General features: G+C 43.8%; 1 long non-coding RNA gene across 3 annotated transcripts in view; it reads right to left on the bottom strand.

Annotated features, from left to right (window-relative positions):
- The window catches only part of LOC144681920 (uncharacterized), a 258,533-nt gene that overhangs the window by 203,729 nt on the left and 42,244 nt on the right, over nt 1-12,560 (bottom strand). The gene's annotated exons all lie outside the window — the stretch shown is intronic.

Below are 12,560 nucleotides of genomic sequence, written 5' to 3'. Positions count from 1 at the left end.
GCAGGACTGCAGAGCTTAGATCTGATCCGTTGGTTGTGGGATTGCTTAACCCTGTCTATCACTTGCTGCTTATGCTGTTTGGCACACAAGTAGTCCTGTTTTATAGATTCACCAGGTTCACACCTCATTTTTAGGTATGCCAGGTGCTGTTCCAGGCATGCCCTCCTGCACATGTCATTGAACCAGGGTTGATCCCCTGGCTTGATGGTAATGGTAGAGTGGGGGATATGCCGGGCCATGAGGTTACAGATTGTGTTCTAGTACAATTCTGTTGTTGCTGATGGATGCCCAGTCTTGAGTTGCTAGATCTATTCAAAATCTATTCTATTTGTGTGGCACTACCATCTAGCACAATGGTAGTGCCACACAACATGATGGAGGATATCCTCAATGCAAAGGCAGGACTTCGCTTCCACTGTGCGGTGGTCACACCTACCGATATTGTCTTGGACAGATGCATCTGCTGCAGGCAGGTTGGTGAGGATGAAGTCAAGTATGTTTTTCCCTCTTGTTGGTTCCCTCACCACCTGCCGCAGACCCAGTCTTAACTGCTATGTATTTAGGGTTTGGCTAGCTTGGTCAGTAATGGTGCTACCAAGCCACTCTTGGTGATGGACATTGAAGTCCATTGAAGACCCAGAGTATATCCTGCACCCTTGCCACCCTCAGTGCTTCCCCCAAGTGGTGAATTAACAAGATTCACCAGCTGAGGGAGGGCGGTACATGGTAATCAGCAAGAGGTTTCCTTGCCCATGTTTGACCTGATGCTATGAGACTTCATGGGGTCCAGAGTCGACGTTGAGGACTCCCACGGCAACTCCCTCCCAACTGTATACCACTGTGCTGCCACCAGTGGGACAGGACACACCCAGGGATGGTGATGGTGTCTGGGACATTATCTGTGAGGTATGATTCTGTGAGGATGACTATGTCAGGCTGTTGTTTGACAAGTCTGTGAGACAGCTTTCCCAATTGTGGCACTAGCCCCCAGATGTTAGTAACGAGGACTTTGCAGGGTCAACAGAGTTGAGATTGCTGTTGTCGTTTCCGGTGCCTTGGTTGATGCCAGGTTTATTCCTTTCTGTAGCGGTTTGTTACAACTGAGTGGCTTGCTCGGCCATTTAAGATTCAAACACATTGCTGTGGGTCTGGTGTCATGTAGACCAAACCAGGTAAAGACGACAGATTTCCTTCCCTAAAGGGCAACAATCAACAATGGTTTCATGGTCATCATCAGACTTTTAATTCCAGATTTTTACTGAATTCAAATTCCACCTTCTGCCATGGCAGAATTCAAACCCGGGTCCCCAGAGCCTTACCCTGGTTTACTAGTCCATTGAAAATACCACTACGTCATCGTCATCCTGACGAGAGTGGACTGGATACAACTATTAGAAGGAAACGCCATGCCAAATCAGTGGGAGGCATTCAAAGGTGAGATTCTACGGGCACAGTATAGATATGTCCCCACAAAGAAAAGGGCTGGTACTGCCAAATCTAGAGCCCCCTGGTTATCTAGACGCATACAGGCCAAGATAAAACAGAAAAAGAAAGTTTATGACACTCACAAAACACTTAATACTATAGACAGCCTAGAGGAATTTAAAAAGGACAGGGGTGAAGTAAAAATGGAAATTAGGAAAGCAAAGAGAGGATATGAAAAAATTGGCCAGTTAAATCAAAGAAAATCCTAAGACATTTTACCAGTACATTAAGAGCAAGAGAATAACTAAGGAAAAGGTAGGGCCTATCAGAGATGTACCTGTAACCTGGTAACCTGTGGGTCAATGCTGAAGATGTGGGCAGGGATTTCAATGAGTACTTTGTCTCTGTCTTCACGAAGGAGAGGAATGATACAGACATTCTGGTTCATGAGGAGGAGTATGAAATATTAGATACAATAAGCATAGTGAGAGAAGAAGTACTGGAGGGACTGGCATCCTTGAAGGTGGATAAATCATCAGGGCGAGATGAATTGTATCCCAGGCTGTTGAAGGAAGCTAGGGGGGAATTAGCGAATGCTCTGGGGATCATTTTCCAATCCTCACTAGATATAGATGAGGTCCCAGAGGATTGGAGTCTGCGAACATTGTACCATTATTTAAAAGGGATGCGAGGGATAGGCCAGAAAATTATAGGCCAATCAGTCTGACTTCAGTGGTGGGCAAATGATTGGAATCTGAGAGACAGAACAAACTGTCATTTAGAAAGGCACAGATTGATCAGGGATAGTCAGCATGGTTTTGTTAGGGGAAGGTCATGACTTACTAACTTGATAGAATTTTTTGAGGAAGTAACAAGGAGGGTTGATGAGGGTGGCGCAGTGGATGTTGTCTACATGGATTTCAGTAAGGCATTTGACAAGGTCCCGCATGGCAGACTGGTCAGGAAAGTGAGATCTCATGGGATACAGGGTAAGGTGGCAGGGTAAGGTTGGATCCAAAATTGGCTCAGTGACAGGAAACAAAGGGTAATGGTCAATGGATGTTTTTGAGATTAGAAAATTTTCAATGGTGTTCCACAGGGTTCAGTGTTAGGGCCCTTGCTATTTGTTGTATATATTAATGATTTAGATCTAAATGTGGGAGGCATAATTGGGAAATTTGCAGATGACACAAAAATTGACCGTGCAATTGATAGTGAAGAGGAAAGCTGTCGACTCCAGAATGATATCAATGGTTTGGTTGAATGGGCGGGGAAATGGCAAATGGAATTCAATCCAGAAAAGTGTGAGGTAATGCACTTGGGGAGGGCAAACAAAGCAAGGGAATATTCAATAAGCAGGAAGTTATTGAGAGGGGCTGAGGAAGTGAGACCTTGGAGTGCATGTCCACAGGTCCTTGAAGGTAGCAGGACAGATGGACAAGATGATCAAGAAAGCATATGGAATGCTTTCCTTTATTGAGCAAGGTATTGAATACAAAAGCAGGGATGTAATGATGGAACTATATAAAATGCTGGTTAGGCCATAGCTGGAATTTTGAATTTTGAGTACAGTTCTAGTTACCACAGTACAGGAAGAACATAATTGCTCTGGAGACAGTGCAGAGGAGATTTACAAGAATGTTGCCAGGGCTTGAAAAATGCAGCTATGAGGGCAGATCGGATAGGCTAGGGTTGTTTTCCTTAAAAAAGAGGAGATTAATGGGTGATCTAATTGAGCTGTACAAAATTATGAGGGGCCTAGATAGGATAGACAGGAAAGACTTGTTTCCCCTAGCTGAGGGGTCAATTACCAGGGGGCATAGATTTAAGGTGATTGGTAGAAGGGTTAGAGGGAACATGAGGAAAAACTTCCTCACCCAGAGGATGGTGGGCATCTGGAATTCACTGCCTAAGTTAGTGGTTGAGGCTGAAACGCTCAACTCATTTAAAAAGTACCTGGATCTTCACCTGAAGTGTTGTAACCTGCGAGGCTATGGACCAGGTGTTGGAAAGTGGGATTAAAATGAGCAGCTCGTTTCTTTTTCTCTTTTTGGTCGGCACAGGCACAATGGGCTGAATGGCCTCTTTCTGCATCAAAACTTTTCTATGGTTCTCTGGATTTGTAAATGTTGGGCATGTCTAATGAACCTAATTGATTTTTTTCAGGGAGTAACTAAAGTAGTAAACTGGGGAATGTCTAGGGTGTAGCTTATATGGACTTCCAGAAGGTGTTCTAAAAGGTTCCACATAAGAGTTTGTTAGCTAAAATTAAACTCATGGAACTGAAGGCAAATTATTGACTGGAAGAATCATACAGAGTCGAAACATTAATTCTGTTTCTCTCTCCACAGATGCTGCCAGACGCCTGCTGAGTGTTTCCAGCATTTTCTGTTTATATTTAAATTATTGATTGGGTTAGGTTAGGAGATTAGTTAGGTGATAGAAGGCTGATTCTCCATAAGGTTGGCCACTCTTTTGAAGGAGGTGGTCATCGGTGCAAATGCCTAAGACATCATGGCACTCGCACAAGAGATGGATTCCTCCATTTTCTTTGCAAGGGTGCACGCTGCCTCTGGAAATTCTGACAGAAAGACACACATTTCCCACTGCTGCTCCACAAGTACCCATTTAAGGTATGACCCCAAAGCTCAGCATCTGTATCTAGCTAAGTAGAGCTTGAAGTGTCCTGTACTCCCCGACAGGGACTTTGCACTACTGTGCCTGTCTCCAGTGCCTGCTCATGTGTGATGTGTTCCCTACTATGTGCCACCCTATCTGTCTGAGAAGCCAGACCTGGAGATGAAAATATCTATGCTGCTAGAGGGTGTGCAGAGTCATGTGATGGTGCATCCTCAGAGTGCTCGTCCTCCCCAGGGGACTCCTCAGCTCACCCTTCATCTCCTCCAGTGTCAGCAATGCACCCATGGGATATGAAAGACATGAGTTAGTGCTGAATCTGTGTGAAATAGGGTTCCAAGTTAGCATAGTGTAGATCATGACATTTAATGTAATGGTGATATTGATTCAATGTAAGTGACAATTAAGTGCCAAGTGGCAGTGTGATATCTAATTTCATCACTATGTCTCTGGGCCACTCCCATCTCTCCATTGGTAACGGCCTGCACAGGTGTCAACTTGATGGTCTCCAGGGCTTCCTCCACTATTGAGGTCAGAGTGATCATGGCTGCAGCTCCATGCCCAATTCTCTGTCTCCCTGAAGTTGTGTGCTCTCTTCTCCTGCAGTGAGAAAGGGCAGAGAGTTAGGAGTGTGGGAATTAACTGACTGCTGAGGAAAAAGGGTTAAAACTTTAGGAGGGTGATTGTGAGGAATGGTAGCGTGGAATGTGAGTGTGAATGCATCTCTTGAGATGGAGTTTTGAGGAGGTGTCTGGAGAGAAAGGCATGTGTGTGTTGACGGCAAGGTGTGTTGGTCAGAGGTTTGCAGTGCAGAATACTGCTAGGAAGGTTAGAGAGTGATGGTTGCCAGCTGATTGTTGCAGGATACCCATCTTGTTGGTTACTGAACCTTTTCCAGCATTGGATCCATGTCCTGGCTACGATGGCCACTGGCAGCCTCAGCAACTTGAAGCCAAACTAGCTTGGTGAGGCTGGCTGGCTGGCCTCCTCCTGCCATCCTCAAGGAAGAGGTCTTCTCTCCGTGCCCTCATCCACAGGCAAGTCTGCAAACCAGGGGACAGCTTATCCAAACCTTCCATCCATGCTGCTTTTTCCTCCTTCACACTGGATTATTTCCTGCAATTACTGCTGCCATTTGTATTCCTGCCAGAGTCCCTTCATTACTGCTTCAGGTCCGTCACCCCACCCACCCTCTCTGATTGGTCGGCGAACCCGGAGGCAGGCTGATAATTAGTTTGTTCTGGAAAAGAGCAACCATAAGGCACACAAATCGGAGATTCCAGCAGGGACTAATGTAAAAAGGTTCCATCCATGGTCTCAATCTTCATAACAATAGAGTCCATGAGCGCTTATTACTTGGACACTGATTGGATGAACTCCTAGAGGTTTCATCACTACCTCTCAACTCAACTTTTCAGACACAGTCAAACAACTCAAAGAAAATGAAAAATAAGGTTTTTTTTCTAATATATTGCTCACAACAATGTCTGGAAATTTAATTTTTAACTTTTGGACTCTCCAGGACAATCCTGAAGGTTTAGCAACCCTACTTCACCCCAAGGCTCAGCATTCTCTGTCCAGGCTCAAGGCAACTTTGTGACAGTGCAACCTGTAGCTGTACTGCTGGTGTTTTGCACATATCCACCATCTGTTGCCACTGAAATATCAGTCAATAGTTTCTACCAGGCTACAGCTATCAGAAGCTAGAAAGCTGGGGAGTTTAGAAAATAACCAATTTACAGGATTACACGGCTGCTGGCCTAGTTTGAAACAGTTTAGCTGCTTTCCCAATTATACTTGTGAATGTTTCCATTTGCTCGGTATTTTCACAGCTGCCTAAGTTTACGTGGTTCACATTGGAGCTCTTAATGTTTAGCCTCCTGTGCCAACAAGTCTAGGAAAATAACTGGACCAAACAAGTGGTCCCCCTTTCAGCTTAAGTACTGTTAGTGTAACATACTTAGGTTTATTGAAAGGACACAATTTCTATAAGAGGTATTGGGGTTCTCTGCTCTAAATTCCATCATATCATTCAGAATTATAGATTTATCAACCCCTTTCTAAGTAAATGTATTGGGGTGGAAAAGCAGGTTCACAATGTAAAAATCATAACCACTTAACATAACAAGATTGTAGGTTTGTCCACATCAAACCAGCATTAGCTGAAAATAACAAGTGGACAAATGCTGAGATGATTGTGATGACTTCCACATTAAACAGGGATTAAAGCAGCAACACAACAGCGACACTTGGGAACTTGTATCTCTCAGAATATCCTGGTCACTCTATAAACCAATACCTCTTTCACTCTGTCCCGGTCGCTCCTGGATTCTGTGCTAGGACATCTCATAACTCCATCAGTTCTGGATTCTGTAAACCAGTATCACCCTCAGTCTACCCAGGTACCCACAGGTCTTTGTGCACCGGTGCATTTAACAGTGTGTCCCAGTCTCTCCCAGACTCTGTGAACCAATACACCTCACAGTCTATTCCAGTCTCTGTGAGCCAGTATATTTTACAGTTACACAGTCTCTCCTAGAATTTGAGCCAGTATATCTTGCAGTCTGTCCTAGTCTCTTCCAGAATCTGTGAACCAGTACATCCCTCAATCTACCCCAATCCTCCAGAAACTTCAAACCAGTTCTACTCTCAGCCAATTAGTTTTCTTCTGGACCCTGAACCAGTACGTCTATCAATATGTTCTGATATGCTGGTCCCAGACCTACCTGCCATATATATTTCCTGACACCTTTATATGTGCCATAAGTCCTAGGCCTAACCATCTTCAGCTGCTTCATCAATGATCTTCCTTCCATCATAAGGTCAGAAGTGGAGATGTTTGCTGATGATTGCACAATGTTCAGCACCATTCGCGACTCCTCAGATACCATGTCCAAATGCAGCAAGAACTGGACAATATCTAGACTCGAGCTGACAACTGGCAAGTAACATTCGCGTTGCACAAGTGCCAGGCAATGGCTATCTCCAACAATAGAGAAACTAACCATCACCCCTTGACATTCAATGGCATTACCATCACTGAATCCCCCATTATCAACATCCTGGGGGTTACCATGGTCCAGAAACTGAACTGAACTAGCCATATAAATACTGTAGCTACAACTCACCTCCTAACTCCCCAAAGCCTGTCCACCATCCACAAGGCACAAGTCAGGAGTGTGATGGAATACTCTCTACTTGTCTGTGTGACTGCAGCTCCAACAACACTCAAGAAGCTTGACACCATCCAGGGCAAAGAGCCCGCTTGATTGGCACAAACATTCACTCCCTCCATCACCGACGCACAGTGGCAGTTGTGTGTACCATGTACCAGATGCACTGCAGGAACTCACCAAGGCTGCTTAGAGAGCACCTTCCAAACCCACGAACGCAACAATCTAGAAAGACAAGGGCAGCAGGCACATGGGAACACTACCACTTGGATGTTCCCCTCCAAGCCACTCAGCATTCTGACTTGGAAATATATCACCATTCCTTCACTGTCAAAATCCTAGAACTCCCTCCCATGGATCACATGGACTGCAGTGGTTCAAGAAGGCAGCTCACCATCACCTTATCAAGGGCAATTAGGGATTGGCAGAAAATGCTGGCTTAGCCAATGATGCCCACATCCCATGAATGAATAAAAAAGAAGTCTATGTATAGATAGCCTTTTAATAACATTTAATATTTACCTTGAACATCAAACATGTCAGTAAGAAAACTTAGCAGCACTCGATGTGTCTCATGTAATTTGGATTAAATTAAATATAAAGGGGACATAAAGCACCAAATATGGCTGACTAAATTGTGCCTGGAAATGGAGTGTAGTCAGTGTAACTAACACCTCTGTTCAAGAAGGGTCAGAAAGCCAAACTGGGAAATTTACAGACCAATTTGTTTAATGTCAGTTATGAACAAACTCTTATAATTTGCATCTGTTCTGATGATGCTACCTTCAAAAACAGTTCCTCTGACATGTCCTCCTTCTTCCTTAACTGAGGTTTTCAACCCACGGTCGTTGACAGGGCCCTCAACCGTGTCCGGCCCATCTCCCGCGCATCCGCCCTCACGCCTTCTCCTCCCTCCCAGAAACATGATAGGGTCCCCCTTGTCCTCACTTATCACTCCACCAGCCTCCGCATTCAAAGGATCATCCTCCGCCATTTCCGCCAACTCCAGCATGATGCCACCACCAAACACATCTTCCCTTCACCCCTCCTGATGGCATTCCGTAGGGATCATTCCCTCCGGGACACCCTGGTCCACAACTCCATCACCCCCTACTCCTCAACCCCCACCTATGGCACCTCCCCATGCCCACGCAAAAGATGCAACACCTGCCCCTTCACTTCCTCTCTCCTCACCGTCCAAGGGCCCAAACATTCCTTTCAAGTGAAGCAGCATTTCACTTGCATTTCCCCTAACTTAGTCTACTGCATTCGTTGCTCCCAATTCAGTCTCCTCTACGTTGGAGAGACCAAACGTAAACTGGGTGACCGCTTTGCAGAACACCTGCGGTCTGTCCGCAAGAAAGACCCAAACCTCCCTGTCGCTTGCCATTTTAACACTCCACCCTGCTCTCTTGCCTACATGTCTGTCCTTGGCTTGCTGCATTGTTCCAGTGAAGCCCAACGCAAACTGGAGGAACAGCACCTCATCTTCCGACTAGGCACTTTACAGCCTTCCGGACTGAATATTGAATTCAACAACTTTAGATCTTGAACTCCCTCCTCCATCCCCACCCCCTTTCCATTTCTTCCCCCTTCCTTTTGTTTTTTCCAATAATTTATATAGGTTTTTCTTTTTCCACCTATTTCCATTATTTTTAAATCTATACCTTTTATGCCCTGTTAGTCTTTCCACCCCACACCCTCTAGAGCTGTACCTTGAGTGTCCTGTCATCCATTCTTAATTAGCACATTCGTTTAGATAATATCACCATCTTCAATACCTCTTTGTTCTTTTGTCTGTGACATCTTTTGATTATCTGCTCCTATCACTGCTTGCATGTCCCTACAACCACCACCACCCCCCCCGCCCCGACTTCTCTCCCCCCACCCTAAACCAGCTTATATTTCACCCCTCTCCTAATATTACTCAGTTCTGTTGAAGGGTCATGAGGACTTGAAACGTCAACTCTTTTCTTCTCTGCCGATGCTGCCAGACCTGCTGAGTTTTTCCAGGTAATTCTGTTTTTGTTTTTGTCTTATAATTTATAATTTGAGATAAAATTAGTGAGCATTGAGAAAGGCTTGGCTTAATCAAGGACAACCAGCATAGAATTTTTAAAGACAAACTGTGACAAATTTAATAGAACTTCAATTGAAGAAATGACAATTGGATAAGGGGAATGCAATAGATATTGTGTTCATGGATTTTTAGAAGGCTTTCTATAAGCTGTTTCACAGGAGGCATTTTATAAAAATTCAAGTATATTGTACAAGCAAAAAAAATAGATAAAGAATTGGACCATGAGCAGGAAGAAAAAGGTTAAACTCAATGGCTATCACTCAGATATGACTGGAAGTGGTGCACGTCAGGTGTCAGTGCTGGATCTACTTTTGCTCTCGGGTGGAGAGAGAATGACACAAAACTATGGAGCTTGTCAGATAGCAAAAAAGAGTGTAAAAGAGTTAAAGAGGACAAAGTATGTTTGTGGGATGATCAGAGGGCAATTAGGGATGGGCAATAAATGCTGGCCTAGCCAGCAACGTCCACATCCCATGAATGATAAAAAAAAAGTGATACATTTTGGCAGGAAAGACAAGGAATAGGAATATGCAGTCAGTGAAAAGATGCTAAAGAAATATGGATGGACACAAATTTTCAAACTAGGAACATAGGGCAGAATTTTGCCTTTGGCATGAGGGATCGGCAGGGGCGGTTGGGAAGCCGCCCACAATCGACAGCGCACCACGATTTCACGCCAGCGGGCCAATTAAAGCCCACCCAGCGTGATACATGAGCGGCATCACTGAGCACTGCCTGTACAGGCAGGGGGAGGAGGGCGAGCAGGCCTCGTGCGAACTTTACGCAAGCATGTGAGAAAAGGCTTCATAATCTCCGAGGCATGGAGCTGCCTCAGGGAGATGAAGAAGACATTGAAAAAATTAATAAACAGCAGAAAAATGTAATAAAGCATGTCCCCTCATGTGACTCCAACACATGAGCAGGACATGTTTTTAATTAAAAAATAAAGTTTTCATTTTATTTGTATTTGCTTTTGGAAACCTCATCCCGCCCGCTTGGCCTTTTCGCCTGCCCACCAACCTTTAGGTTGAACGGGTAGTGAAAAATTAACGGCAATTGATAATTTAATGGCCTTAATAGGCCTTTTAATTGTCGGCGGGTGCACGGCCGGCTCTGGCGCACGACCACCGACCGAACAATTGCGCGACTGCACATTGACGTCGGCACGCTCGGCCAACGTCATCGCGCGTCATTTCGCACTTGGTCAGGTCAGGCGCGCACCCGCCCGCCAAGCTAGAAATTCTGGCCATAAGGATTTAAATACATAATTCCCCGAAAGTGTGATAAAACCATTCAAAGGACCAACAGTATTTTGGGTTTTATACATAGAAGCGCAGAGAGTACAAGAGTGAAGAAGCAATGAAAATTAATGGTTAGGTCTACAATTTGAGCACTGTGTATAATTTTGGACATCCCAATATAGAAAAGATAGTAAATCAATGAGGTACATCCAACATAGATGCTGGCATTATGCCAGAGATGGGAAATAATTGTTTTGAGATGATTTCCACTGGAGCTTCTTTTTAATTTATTCACTGGATGAGGCTGTTACTGATAAGGCTCATCCCCAATTGCCCTCAAGATGGTGGTGGTGAGCTGACTTGAATACAACTGAGTGGTTTGTTAAGGCCATTTTAGAGGGCAATTAAGAGGCAACCACTTTGCTGGGGGCCTGGAGACACACATAAACCAATCCAGATAAGGACAGCTGATTTCATTCCCTGAAGAATATTAGTGAACCATTGGAACTTTATGACAATCTGGTAGTTTCATGGTCACTATTGCTGATATTAGCTTTTATTCGAGATTATCTCTCAATTAATTGAATTTAAATTCCTCAGCTGCCATGGTGGGATTTGAACTCATGTCTCCACATCATTAGGCCTCTGAATTGCTTGTCCAGTAACATAACCACTGCTATTATACCCCTGGAGTGGTGAAGATTAAGAGGAAATGCAATTGAATTGTTTTGTATCATGAGGATTCTGATAGGATAAATCAGGAAGACTATTTCCTTTGGTTGGGGAGTCAGTGATAAGAAAGGGTCAACAATTTAAAATTGTTGCTAAACAGTTGAGAAAAGTTGGAGAAAGTTATTGAGTATTGTAAGAGCATGAAATGCTTTGCAACAGGGAATGGTTGGGGCGGAGACCATTTCATAATTTAAGGGAAAAATGGAAAAATGGAAAAACATTTTAAGCAGAGGAAGACACAGGGCTATGTAATGAGAACAGTGAGATCAGTTTTAGATTGCTCTCACAAAGAGCTGGGACAGATTCTGTGGGCTGAATGGCTTCTTTAAGTGGTTCTATGATGAAAAGGTCCAATTGCTCACAATTGACTTGACCTGTTAATGAACAAGTCAATGGAAGTGGATAGTAATTTCTTTGAATATGCTGGTTTTACCTTTGAGCCCTCAGTATGAGAACACTGTGTTCATCAGACAACTTTTGCAGTAACCTCGTCTCAGCCTTTCCTTCCTATAAAAGGAAATGTCCTAATTGGAAGAGATAAGTTGAAGGCAAAACATTCTACCACAGTAGTGCAATGATGTACACTCCAGCTGCAACACAGTCAACACCAAAATACAGCTAGCACTTCCAGGGACAGTAATTCTCCAATTTCCTTTGCTTCCTAAACTCCTTCCCCCTTTCCCTAGTCTGACTTGTTCCTATTCACCCCTATTAAAATGAGCCACTGAGAATAATGCCACGGGCAATGCAGTTTATCCTGCTCCCTTAGCTATCACATAAACAGTTCTATTGTCTTAAACATAAACTGCTGTGTTGTCCAGGGCAATGAGAATATATTATCTAGTGTGCAAAGTAGAAAATGTTAAAAACTGTGCAAAATACAGCAGATATAAAAAACAGCAAAATCAAAAAAATAAAAACAGCTTGAAGTATGGTCCGTAAGACTTTTTGTATTCCTGGTGGCAGTCCTGATACATGTCTTATGATAACCTGCCGCTAAATTCCAGATCGTAAGTCTTTCTAAAGGTAAGATCAGCTCTTCATGTTTACCAGTCCAGTACTCATATTTATAATAGATTTTGCAGTTTCTTTGAACAATCCACGGGACCTATTGATTTCTCACTGTTTCAATGCTTTGCTGAGTATGTGGCTGTAAAATAAATAGGTCTCAAATAATTTGAACGTTCTATTTCACAAATCACAAAAATGTAACCACATCTGAGCATCACAAAAAACTTGTAATATTGCACAGGGCAGAGATGAGTGGACAGA

The sequence above is a fragment of the Cetorhinus maximus genome, chromosome 6, assembly GCF_964194155.1.
Source record: "Cetorhinus maximus chromosome 6, sCetMax3.hap1.1, whole genome shotgun sequence".
Classification (NCBI taxonomy): domain Eukaryota; kingdom Metazoa; phylum Chordata; class Chondrichthyes; order Lamniformes; family Cetorhinidae; genus Cetorhinus; species Cetorhinus maximus.
The sequence above is the reverse complement of the archived record's forward strand: the minus strand, read 5'-3'. Positions and strand labels throughout refer to the sequence as shown.